This window comes from Piliocolobus tephrosceles, chromosome 8 (assembly GCF_002776525.5).
Source record: "Piliocolobus tephrosceles isolate RC106 chromosome 8, ASM277652v3, whole genome shotgun sequence".
Classification (NCBI taxonomy): domain Eukaryota; kingdom Metazoa; phylum Chordata; class Mammalia; order Primates; family Cercopithecidae; genus Piliocolobus; species Piliocolobus tephrosceles.
In genome coordinates this window covers 43,958,563-43,970,932 of record NC_045441.1, presented here as the reverse complement: position 1 = coordinate 43,970,932, position 12,370 = coordinate 43,958,563, and the positions used below count along the sequence as shown (strand labels likewise).

Below are 12,370 nucleotides of genomic sequence, written 5' to 3'. Positions count from 1 at the left end.
GGCTGGTGCTGAGCTTTGTCTAAGTGATTTGGGGTACAGCAATCTTACTGCTCCCAGGTACCAAGACTGCAGCCTCTGTTGGGGCTATGGCACTGGTGCTGGACTGTTCCAGGGTCCGAGGCTTCCAGCAGTCCCTGGGGACCTGAGAGTTGTCTCCACAAAACTCTGGACGTCTCTCTGCATTGGCTTAGAGGTGCAGGGGGTGGGTCAAACGGATTATCCTGTTCCAAGGCTTGCACAAGTCCCTGTGAAGACTGAATCCCCCAGGGGCTCTCAATCACTTACCCTTTCCCTATGTTTGGGAGCTTCTCCTAGCTCCATGCTGATCCCAGATGGGCCGCCCAGCTTCACTCCTCTCTCCTGTCTGTGTCCCCTTGCTGCCTTGATGCATGCTGATGTGGCTTCTTGGAGGATCAAATTGCAAGATCAGTGTTCACTAGTCATTTTGTTTCCTCTCCATGAGAGTAGTGCACATGATCTGCTTCTAGTCTGCCATTTTGACTTAACCCTGTATCCCCAATTTTAAAATTGATCCTGGCACTTAGTCTGCTCTCAGCAAATATTTACTGAATAAATAAGTTAACCAGTGCCATAGCTTTATGTAGCCACTTCTATTACTGCATAACAAATTACTTAAAATCATAGAGGCTGAAAATAACAATAAATATTTATTATCTCATCCAGCTTCCAAGGGTCAAAAATTTGACTTATATATGGAATCTAAATTTATAGAACTGGAAAGTAGAAGGGTAGTTACCAGGGGCTGGAGGGAGAAGAAAATGGGGAGACATTGGTCAAGGGTACAGCATCTCAGTTACACAAGGTGAATAACTTCTGGAGACATAGTATACAATACTATGACCGTAGGTAACAACAGTATATTGTACACTTGAAATTTGCTAGGAGGATAGATCTTAAGTGTTCTCACTACAGACACACACACACACACACACACACACACACACGCAAATGGTAATTATGTGAAGTAATGAATATGTTAACCTAATTGTCACGATTATTTCACAATGTATGTGTATATCAAATCATCAAGTTGTAGTCCTTAAATATATACAATTGTAATTGTCAATTATACCTCAATAAAGTTGGTGGCAAAAAGAACTTGGTAAAAAAAAAGTTCTTGGCAAAAAGAACTCGGTGGCTTAACTGAGTGATTGTGGCTCAGGGTCTCTCTTGAGGATGTAATCAAGATGTCAGCCAGGGCTACAGTTATCTGAAGACTTGATTTGGACTGAAGAATCCAACTCTAAGATGACCCACTCATATGGCCTATAAGTTAATGCCAGTTATTGCTAGGAGACATCAGTTCCTTGCTAGATGGATTGTTCCATGGGACTGTTTGAATGGTTTCATGACATTGCATCTAGCTTCCCCTAGGGATATTGATCCAACAGAGAACAAGGCAGAAGTCAAAATTCTTCTTATGACCTACACTTGGAAGTCAGACTCTGTCATTTTGACAAAACCATACTAATTAAACAGATCAACCCTTTTTTCTTGTGGGAAGGGACTATACAAAAGTATTAATAATAGTTGATGAGAATCACTGGGGGCCATCTTGGAGACTGGCAGACATACCCGTTTGTGGTTTCAAAACATGTCCACAAGTGCTTTGACTAGCCTCTCTTCCAAAGGTGGAGGTTAATTCTCATTCTTTTGAGTGTGGGCTAGACTTAGTGACTAACTTCCAAACAATACAGTATGGCAAAAGTGACGGTCTGTGACAAAATTATAAAGAGCATTACGTGTTCCTTCATACTCTCTTCTTGGATCTTTTGCACTGGAGAAAGCCAGATGATACATTGGAGGACATTCAGTCACCCTATGGAGAGGTCTACGTGGCAAGTAAAAAGACCTATTTCCAAGAGCCATTCTGAAACTGAGGCTTCCATCCAATGGCCGTGAGTAAGCCATCTTTGATATAAATTCTTTAACTCCAGCCAAGTCTTCAAGTAACTACAATTCTCACCAACAGATTGACTGCAACCTTTTGAGACTCTTGGAAGAATCACCCAACTACATTCTCCTGAACTACTTATTCACAGAAGCTGTGAGATAATAAGAGTGTATTGTTTTAAGCCACTAAGCTTTAGTGCCATATTTAATACAGGCCTAGAAAAAATATTTCTCTCCACATATATCCACATACCATTCTGGAGAGGAACTTGGGGTATCATCTTGATACCACCTTGGGACAGGAATTTGCTTGGGTCATCATTATAGAGAATAATTTGCTTATGCAGATAGGTGGAATTAATAAGTCAGACTAAAATTACAGGATAAGTTTAAATGTAATCATTCACTACTTCACTAACTCCCAATGGGCATGAACTTACAAAGATGACTTATAAAGAAGATTGGATGAGAGCAACTCTTAGGATAACCAATCAGGATATGAAGATAAAGTCCAATCAGAGTAGGCCTAGAGGTTTTCCCCCATCCAATCAGAACACAAAGTCCAGGACCTCATTTCTGTAACCTCTATATATAATGCACGTTGAGGGTGTGTTCTGCCATTCCAGCCTCTTCTGCCACTGCTTCACTGCTGCTCCATGCCTGACTTAGAGGAGTGGGTGGAGGCTGCAACTTGCGGCGCCTGGCCAGGCTCCCTGTGGTTAGTCGTGGCCACCAAGACTGTAGAGTGGTCGGAGTGGTAGGAGGCGGCCATGAGCAGAGCTTCTCTGTGTCCCGCTACAGGAGGAGTCAGAAAGGGGAGGCACCTGTCACACACTGGAGGCTAGAGCCTGCAGCCCAGTGGCTCACCTCACTGCAGTTTGTGGTGGTGACAGAGACTGCAGCACGACCAGAGTGGTAGGACAGGAGCCTCAGCCTCCTGGGCTCCCCGGCTCCTCCTGCCTCGGCCAGAGCTGCTGGGACCCCACCAGCAGCCACCGCAACGGCCTCTGCACCCATTTCCTGCACAGTCCCCTAGATGTGAGAGGTGCTAGGAGAAGGTAGCTGGGCCTCCTGGTCCCAGGTAGCACAGGAGGGTCCTCTAGGGCCTCGCCACAGGCAACCTCCCATGCTCTTGGACAATGAGCAAGAGCCACGGGCCTAGTCATGCTCTGAGGACAAAAAGGGGACCCTGAGCCTGGGTGCCTGCCCTCATCAGGTCATGTGAGAATTGTTCCAAATCCCTCTTCGGAGATGAGGAATGGTTTCTACACACATGTGCGGTCAGGGAGGACACCCCAGGGCCAGGAAATGCAAGCACGGGGCTACCAGGATGAGGCCGGGTATCCCGTGAGGTACCCATGCGCCATCCCAGGGCTGGGTAGAGATCCCTCCCAGGGAACTTGGGCCCAGCTCTCCGGCGCCACCTGGTGGTCACCCAAGCTGGCCTCCAACTCATACTTTAAGAGATCCTCTAGAGTGCCTTGGTCTTCTGAAGCAGGAAGCGGGAGGATTGCAGGCTTCAGCCACTGCACCTGGGCTGAACCTATGTATTCTAATCTGTGGATGAGTTTAGGACTGGGGAGAGTTTCCTCATTCGGTATCTTCCTGCGTCCTAAATGACTCTTGATTAGAGTCATGACTATCCCTAGCTGACCCTGCAGATGGGGCAGGAAGGGAGAAGATGTGAGGTCCTGGACAGCGAGGCTCCACTCTTCCCCTTCATGTGTTACACACACACACATGCACACACACTGCACACACACACATGCATACCCTGAACGTGCACACTGCATGCACATATATGTACACACACTGCGTGCACACACTGCACACACAGGCACAGAAGCAGAGTGTGAGTTCAGAACAGATGCAGCTGTGTCTGCTGTGAAAATACTGAGAAGCATGGATGCCTGGGGAAGAACCCCTTGCCCACACCCCACCTGGTGGCCCAGGTTAACCCCTGGCCCAGCAGAAAAGCCGGCCAACCCCTCCTCCAGTGTCCATTCTGATTGGCCAGTACATGTAACCAGCCCTGGTGAGAACATGCACACCAAAACCCAGGAGCAACATACCCAAGACACAACACACTCATAAACCCAGGTGCTCATGCAACACACCACATCCAGGGACAGCACAGACACCAGGAATCTCCCTGTCAGTGCCACCTGTCACCACCCAGCCTCTACCCACATTTCCCAGGGACTGCTTCCCAAGGTCCCAGGGTCTTCTACTTTCCATGTGGTCCAGGTAGTCCATTCTCCCCAGTGGGACCAGAGGATCCACAGAACGAGAGGAATTGGGGTGGGTGAGTGTTGGCCTCCAGCAAAGGGACCCCTCAGGAGTGGGGCACAGAAGAGAGGGGTAATAGACTGAAGGCTGGAGCTCAATGGGGGTGGCAGGGTCATTGGTCACTCATAGGCTGTCTTGGCTCACCATCCTTGCCGTAGTCACCCTTAACACTGTCCTGATCCTGCAGGGATGAAGCAAGGCCAGACTTGGCTGGCATCACCCCTAAAACAGCTAAACCTTGCATCCCCCTGCTTGCCCTGCCATATCTCCAGCTTCCCAACATCCAAGCCCATCAGTTGCACAGAGGCCCCCCATGGAAGCCCCAGCCTCTTCATCCCTTCCCCTCCATGGGTAAGACTCCCATGAGCTACCTTCTCCCGGAAGGCCAGGGTCTCCAGGAAAACCAAGACCCTAATCCAGAGGGAGAACAAGAGTCAGGGTCACGGCCCTGTGAGCCCACCCAACACAGACTCCCACAGGCACATGAGACCCTCTTCCTCTCTACGGGTTCGTATGTCGGCACCTCCTTAGGAAGAGGGTCTCTGCATCCCCATCCCCACCTTGAGCACTGCATGCTGTCTAATGCCTTACAGTATTAGCCACAGGGTCTCTCTCACTTTCACTATGGACTCCAGATCCCATGCATCCTCCCAGGACACCCCATTCCCAGAGCCTCCCTCCCAGGCATCCCCCCACTCCCAGGCTCCCCACACTCCAAGATCCTCACTCACAGGTACCCATATTCCCAGAAACTTGGCCGCCCTGACTTTCCTTTCCCCTCACACTCCCCGTGTGTACCCTGCAGAACAAGCGGAGAGCACAGAGGGTCTTGAAGAACAGGGATGCAGCCCCTGCTTCCAAGACACCTTTAGCCACTCCCTATTGCCCTCGAGGACAGTGGGACACACAAAGTCTAGCCTATAAGGGGAGTCCCTGGTCCCTTTCCCTTCAAGGACAGGGTGGAAAGGCTCGTTCAGAAGATGGTCGGGAGTGGAGACTCCTGGCCGCAGAGGAGCTCCAACTTAAGGAAGTCACAGGAAAAGAGGGGGGTGCAGCTGAGGGGGGTGAAGGGAATTCTGAAGCTGAAGCAGGGCCCTGGAGCTGTCACTCACCTGACACCTGGCTCACCCTGGATTCCTGGAGATCCTCTCTCTCCTGGCTCCAGCAGCAAAGAGATTGGGGTCAAAAACTTCATTTCCCCCTCACAAAATCCTGGTATTCTCCACGTTTTATTCTCTTTTGTCTCCTCAACAAAAATTGGCAGAAATCCAACTCTCATTCCTCGTGCACAAGACTGGTCCCTTCATCCCCTTCACCCCTTTCCCAATTACCTTCTCTCCAGGAGGACCCAGGTCCCCAATACCTGTCAGGGGACCCTGTGGATGTGAAAGAGGAAGAGAAATAGGTGTCATTGCTTTGGGAGGTGGGGTTATTGCAGGGGCAGAGGCCCAGATGAGTGCCCCAAGGTCATGGCAGTGGGACGGTAGAGGCCTCCCAGGGGAAGGGGCTTCTCAGGGGTGAAGAGTTTATGATCTGGGGAAAGGGGGGCAGAGGATCAGACACATTGATCTGAAGGGACAGGGGCTGGGATGACTCACATCAGTGCCACTGGGTCCAGGTAGTCCTTGCGGAGGGAACAGATACACCAGAGCTGGGGAAGGGACGTGAAATGGCATGATGAAGGAGTGTAGATGGAGGAAGAGCAGTCAGGCCAGGGGGGTAGCAGTAGGGGGGGGGCGGGCCGGGGGGGGGGGGCCATTTGGGGTCTGGGGTCAGTAGGGGTCACATTCACCATAGGACCCACATCTCCTGTTTCTCCTTTCTCCCCAGAGGGGCATGGCACACGTATGCAGGTGTGGAAAGCATGGACCCAGGTGACTGCCCACCCAAAGCACAGTCCTAGACTGATGGATCCCACAGCCCCTCCACTCAGACCCCACACGGCCCCCAGGCTTCTGCTCCCACTGACCCAGTCCTCAAAGCATGTTGCCGGCAGGGTCTGGGACACACAGCACCTCATCCTGACCCTGCCTCTCAGCCCATCGCCAGCCGCAACTCACCTGTAGGTCTGTGAATCCTCTTGTTCCTTTATTGCCTTTGGTTCCCCACACTCTGGCTCCAAAGTGTCCCTGGGGTCCCTGAGCTCCGGGCTCCCAGTCTGCTCCCTAGGGAAGGAGGGAAGCAGGGACAAGGACATAGATAGACATGGGTCATGGGTCAGGCGTTCTCTATTCACAAACCCCTACAGAGCTGGGTACCAGGTCCAGAGCCCCCACTCCCAAACCCAGCCTCAGGGGCAGAGGGGAACTGAAGGCAGAGCAGAGGCTGCCAGGGCCTCGGGTGGGGCCCAAGGGTTCACTCACCACTGCTCCAGGCTGTTCCACAGACCAATGAGTCGAGGGGGTCCAGGAGAGCCCTGGGGGAGAGAGGAGAGTCAGAAACACCAAGGCAGGGAGGGACCACGAGGGAATGAGGTTAAAGGCCAGGGCGTCAAGGTCATGGACACTTGTTCCCTTTGGTGCCCTTCTTTCTGGGGTTCCCGCACCTCACCCTGGAGGAAAAGGCAAAGGAGATATTAGAGGGAGGAAATGATAGAGCTCAGGGGTCAAGCCCACCTCGCCCCTCTCATGTGGAGAGAAGATTGGCTGGGTTCTCTGGGGTTCTTCTTTTGGTCTCCGTCTTCTCCAGCCACACCTGGAGGCCCAGCAGGACCGGGAAATCACACACGACTCTGCACCCTATCACAGCCAGGCAGACAAATGGGGCCCTTTTCACCCTGTGGGGCAGGAAGGAGGAGTCCTGGCCTGGAGGTGACCCTCACCCTCAAACACCCGCAGGAAACCCTTCATAGCCCATCACCCCTCAGCCCACAGACCCCTCCCCAAGAACCCCTCTCCAGGATCCCTGCTCTCACTGGGACACCTGTCTCTTCTGTTGATCCAAGGGGTTCCTGAGGGCCGGAGCACCCTGGTGGGGGACAATGGGTCCCTTGATCCTGCTGCAGCTCAGTCCCTAGGGGGAAACCCTGAGAGCTGAGATGAGTCAGACCCCCAGGAAGGGAGACCCAAGCCCACTCATACAGGGACCCTCAGAGCACAATTCCCAGGAGAAAAGCCTCAAATCAGCTGCATTCTGGCTGACTCTAGATTCCCTCTGCCCAGTCCCACAGCACCTGCCTAGATCTGGATGCCACCTCCACCCTGCCTCAACACCCCCTTTCCTGGTTCCTTCCTCCCACTCCCCAGGAACACCAGGCTCCCTGCAGGGTAAGGGGATCAGCTGGACCTCATTTCCCTTCAAGCTGGGTCCACGCTCTGAAGCAGAGATTTGGGGAAGGTGGAGCTTTACAGAAAAGAGAAGGGTGAGGGCTGGTGAGAGGAGATAGGAGAGATGGGAGTGGGGAGTGGGGAGTGGCAAGGAGCAGGGTCAAGGTCCGGGAAGGGGTCAGGTCGCTTGATGCTTGGTCCAAGCAGGGCTCTAGGAGTCACACTCACAGCAGGGCCTAGAGGCCTTTCTCTCCTGGGAAGCTCCTCAGACCAGGAACAACCTTCCCTTGAATCCCATGGTCACCCTGAAAGAAAAGGAGAGGTGAGGAGCCACAGCTATCCGTGCTGCCAAATTAAACAGAGAGATTTCTGGGCCCCCTTAAGTCCCTAGCTACCTGTTCCAGACATGCGAGCCAGGGGCAGGGGTGTGTGACTGAGAGAAGAGAGCCAGACAGACTTAAATCCAGGGTCTGGGAGCCGTTCCCTCCTGGGGAGAGATCTAGCTGGGGTCCCACCACTTATGGGGGCCGTGGGGGCTGCTCTCCCCTTGGAAACCCTGAGAGGAAAAGGGGAGCATGCAGTGGGTGCTGCGGGGTAGATGCCTGGGCTCCAGAGGAGGAACAGGGTCACATTGAGCCCTGGCCCATGGGTGTGGGCAGCATTAGGACAGGCTCTGTTCTGCCCAGAGAATGTCTCCGTGGTCCTTCCAGACAGCTTTGGAATTTGACGGGCCCCCTGAGAATTGGTGGCCAGGGGTATCCCTCACCACCTCTCCCCTCTGGCCTGGGTGTCCCGCAGCTTGTCATTCCCAGGGTGCCCTGGAAGGACTCCAGATGTCAGGTGAACTCTGGGCTGGCAGAAGGGCAGGGAAGGACTCAGGGGTGGGTCAGAGCTCAGGTGACAACTCACCAGGGGCCCTTTGGGGTCAGAAAATCCATTGAGACCCTGAGATTCAGGGAGACCCTAGAGACAGAGGTGGACAGAGTCAGGAGCATGGGGCAGGTGCTGGGCAGGGGAACTCAGCTTCCTCCTTGGGGTGAGGAAGGAACCAGCACACCTAGGCTCCCTCTTCCTAAGAGTGAATTTTCTCCAACTCTAGTGCTGGGATCTGACGTCCCTATGCCTGCAACTCTGTCAAGTCCTTCAGGGTCACTGTGATCCAGTTGCTGCCCACCTGCTACCCTCAGCTCCATCTGCTCCAGCACCCACTCTTGCTTCACCAGGACCAGTTTCCCCACAGGTCTCCGGCCCTTTGCCCACGCCGTGCAGCACCCAACTCACCTGCGTACCCCTTCCTCCTGCTGCTCCAGGGCTCATCCTGCACAGGCAGCTGTGGGGCAGGAGGTTGGGAGCAGTGATTCTGCAGCCCAACCAATGTGGCTCAGCCCCTGCCCTGTCATTTGATGACCCTCTGATGACTTGGCCTGCTTGTGCATCTGCAAAGCCTCACCTGCAAAATAAGACCAGCTACACCCACCTCACAGGATGGAGAGGAGGTCCCGCACAGTGCCTGCATGTGGCAAGTGCAGGAGAAGTCAGCTCTGGAGACCACAGGTCTCGCTGCTGTTGGTGTCTCCCTTCTAGGGGCTGCCGCTGCTCAGTTTGGACGCATGTTCACTCTGCTTGGACCTGTAGCCACTCTGTGCCTGTCTCCATCCACGTCTTCACGACAGTGGCTTTTCCTTGACTTCTATACCCGCCTCAATCCATCGGCAGCCAGGAGGTGCCGTATACAGAGAAAGGAGCATAATGAATACATAGCCATCTTTAATTGACTGGCTGCAGGCACCCCCATGCCCACCCTGACCCCATGTGCCTTCATCCCTAGAGTGCCCAGGCACAGATCCCTCTCTTGTCATCTCCTTGCCTGTGAGTCCAGAGGGCCCAGGGTCTCCAGTTGGTCCAGTGTGTCCCTTTGGCACCCTGGGAGCACTCTGATGCTGCTGCTCCCTGGGGAGCACAGAGGAAGACACTCAAGCCACACCCTTTCTCTGGGGGATCATGGAGGCCATCAAAACCTGATGCTCCCTGTGGAGGAAGCACAGTCAGGGAGGGAGAGGGTGGGAGAGGTGAGCGTTAGGGTCTGGGGATGAGGTCTGAACCCAGAGGAGAAGCAGTCACCAGTGAGGCTGAGTGGGGCTGGTAGATCCCAGGAGCTATTGTGGGACAGGGAACGCCGAAGTGTATGAATAGTGTCGTCATCCATGGCCAGCGTGATGCAGACTGTGGGATTACAGTCCTGCAGGGGTTAGGCCCCCAAGGATGCACAGCGCTGGGGAGCCCAGGGCCTCCAGGGACTGAACTGGTGCTTGGGGGCTCCAGAGTGAATCATTAGGACATGAAGTTGGGGCCAGTGTGAAGTCTCCACTCATCCTGATATCCTTCACACCTATGTCACCTATGAATCCCACACAGTCGTTCTCCCTGATGGAGGTGAGAGGACCCCCACAGATGAGAGAGGGCTGGGAGTTCTCATGTAGGATTCTGAGAACATGGCTGGAAGGGTGGGCTCAAGAGCTGGAGGGTAGCGTGGGGCAGGCGGGAGTGAGGTGCTGGGAAGCTGGGGACATGGTGCCCACCTTTGCAACCTCATGGCCCTTCAGACTCCAAATTTCATCTCTACCCTGGACTTAGAGGTGAACAGAGATAGAGTGGTCAGGGGATGGAAGTGGGTTAAAAAGACCAAAATCTTGAGACCCCATCTTGCTTCCCTGAACACAGTCCTTTATCCCCAGCCAGGAGGTCAATTACCTTGACCCTCGAGGTCCTGGGTATCCTAGAGGACCCTGAGGTTCAGATGGACCCTGGAAGAAAGAGGCATTTATAAAGGGATCTTAGAGTACTCACTGTGGGGGCTCTGGGGTGGGATAAATGGAAGTAAAAACACTGGAGTCTGGGTAGGGCTACAGGGCAGCACAGGAGTGTAGAATATTGTCACAGCCACGTGAATGATGAGACAAGAAAATCTCAACAACTTTCAGGCTCCAGGGTCTGGGTGGAGACTTTCTCTGGGGGTGAAGGGCATGGCAGATTTTGATTGTCCTTTCCAGTGAATTGAATAGAAGAGATATAAAACTACCCAAACGATGAAGCCAAGTGAAGCATTAACAAATCTAGATGCTTGTTTTTTTCTGATTGAAAAACCATCAGTATTACAGTGAATTTACAGAGAACTTAATGAGAGTGGAAAGCTTTCCCAGCTTACTGCTCTCAAGGGAACTTTTCTATTTGTGTAAGAAGGATGGATGGGCTTTGGAGCTTCATTTCCTGCTAGTTGACAGGTTTGGGAAGGTTACTTCTTGCTCTGAATAGTAGTGACAAATGTGTGAAAAAGTCATAATAGTATCTATTTTCCTGAGTTGTTGAATGATTCTATTATATTCAAAGGGTTCTTATAGTATGTGACCTAGTACTGAAAATTCCCTCCCTTGCCACTAGTATTTAGTAAATTATGTTGTTTTAATAAAAAAAAAAAAACATTAAAAGCATAAGTAGACCTGTGATTTGTTTAAATTTAGTGGAAGAAAAAATTTAAGACTCTTGTTTTTTAATTGGCTTGGCTAGACTTGCAATGCCCATCTATGGAGTGTTAAAGCTACCACCACTGTTTCGATTATTCATATCTTAGAAGCATCATTAACTAAATCATTATCTCAAAACCTCCCCATGCCTCACTCAATCTTTCTGGTTTTTCATTCATCAATTCTTACACCTGATTGATCAGGAAAGAAAATCTTTTTCTCTATTCTTTTAGGTTCATTCTGTGGGGGCCTGTAGATTAAAATGACAAAAGACAAAGTAATGTAAGAATTCAGCTCTCTAATTGTTTAAAGTTTGAGGCTTATACAGTATACCGAACTTAGCAGAGGAAAGGGAGGGGGAAGAAATTTGTCCTAAGAGAGGAGCAAATAGGTTTCCTTTTTTTTTTTTTTTTTTTTGAGACGGAGTCTTGCTCTGTCACCCAGGCTGAAGTACAGTGGCGTGATTTTGGACCACTGCAACCTTCACCTCCTGGGTTCAAGTGATTCTCCTGCCTCAGCCTCCAAAGTATCTGGGATTACAGGCACGTGCGACCACGCCCAGCTAATTTTTGTATTTTTTAGTAGAGAAGGGATTTCACCATGTTGGCCAGGCTGGCCTTGAACTTCTGACCTCAAATGATCTGCCTGCGTCAGCCTCCCAAATTGCTGGGATTATAGGTGTGAGCCACCGGACCTGACTGCAAATATATTTCTTTAGGGAAGAAGAATAAGTGGATTTTTAGGAGAATAAGAAGAAGGTACAAAATTTCATAATAATATATGTCGATGCAAGTGCAGTGTTCTTTCCCTCTTCTTCATGGCCATGAAACTATACCAGAGAGGGGATCTATAACAGGTGTATTCTTGCTTTTCTTTCTGGGAGTAGACCTGCCAAAAGAGAATTCATGGCAGCCTCATCTCTCAGCAGTTGCTGCTTTTAATCACATAAGGGAAGCTCTGAGACTTCTTTCTGCATCTCTTGAAATTGGAAATAATGCTTGGCTGGTTCCCTCCACTGCCCCATCCTCCCACCCCAGCCTCCATACACACACACAAACATACACACACACACACTTTTAAAAAGTTATTTAAGATGATCCTCACAAATCCTGTCCAGACAGGCATTACTTATTAAACAATTTTTTTTTTAGGCCAGGTGCAGTGGCTCACGCCTTTAATCCCAGCAGTTTGGAAGGCTGAGGCAGGTGGATTGCCCCAGGTCAAGAGTTTGATACCAGCCTGGCCAACATGGTGAAATCCATTTCTACTAAAAATACAAAAAATTAGCAGGGCGTAGCAGTGGGCACCTGTAATCCCAGCTACTCAGGAGGCTGAAGCAGGAGAATTGCTTGAACCCAGGAGGCAGAGGTTACAGTGAGC

General features: G+C 51.4%; 1 long non-coding RNA gene across 10 annotated transcripts in view; it reads right to left on the bottom strand.

Annotated features, from left to right (window-relative positions):
- Positions 1–644: 644 nt before the first annotated feature.
- The window catches only part of LOC111555704, a 19,581-nt gene continuing 7,855 nt past the window's right edge, over positions 645–12,370 (bottom strand). The window contains exons 2-12 of one of the 10 annotated variants that reach the window (XR_002735608.2): positions 10,221–10,273; positions 8,751–9,497; positions 8,379–8,432; positions 7,118–7,774; positions 6,819–6,979; positions 6,567–6,619; positions 6,264–6,368; positions 5,802–5,854; positions 5,535–5,579; positions 5,316–5,446; positions 645–2,709 (exon numbers count right to left, since the gene is read on the bottom strand). This is a non-coding gene — a long non-coding RNA (uncharacterized LOC111555704). The other 9 variants (XR_002735614.2, XR_002735613.2, XR_002735609.2 and 6 more) reach the window with 9 other exon arrangements.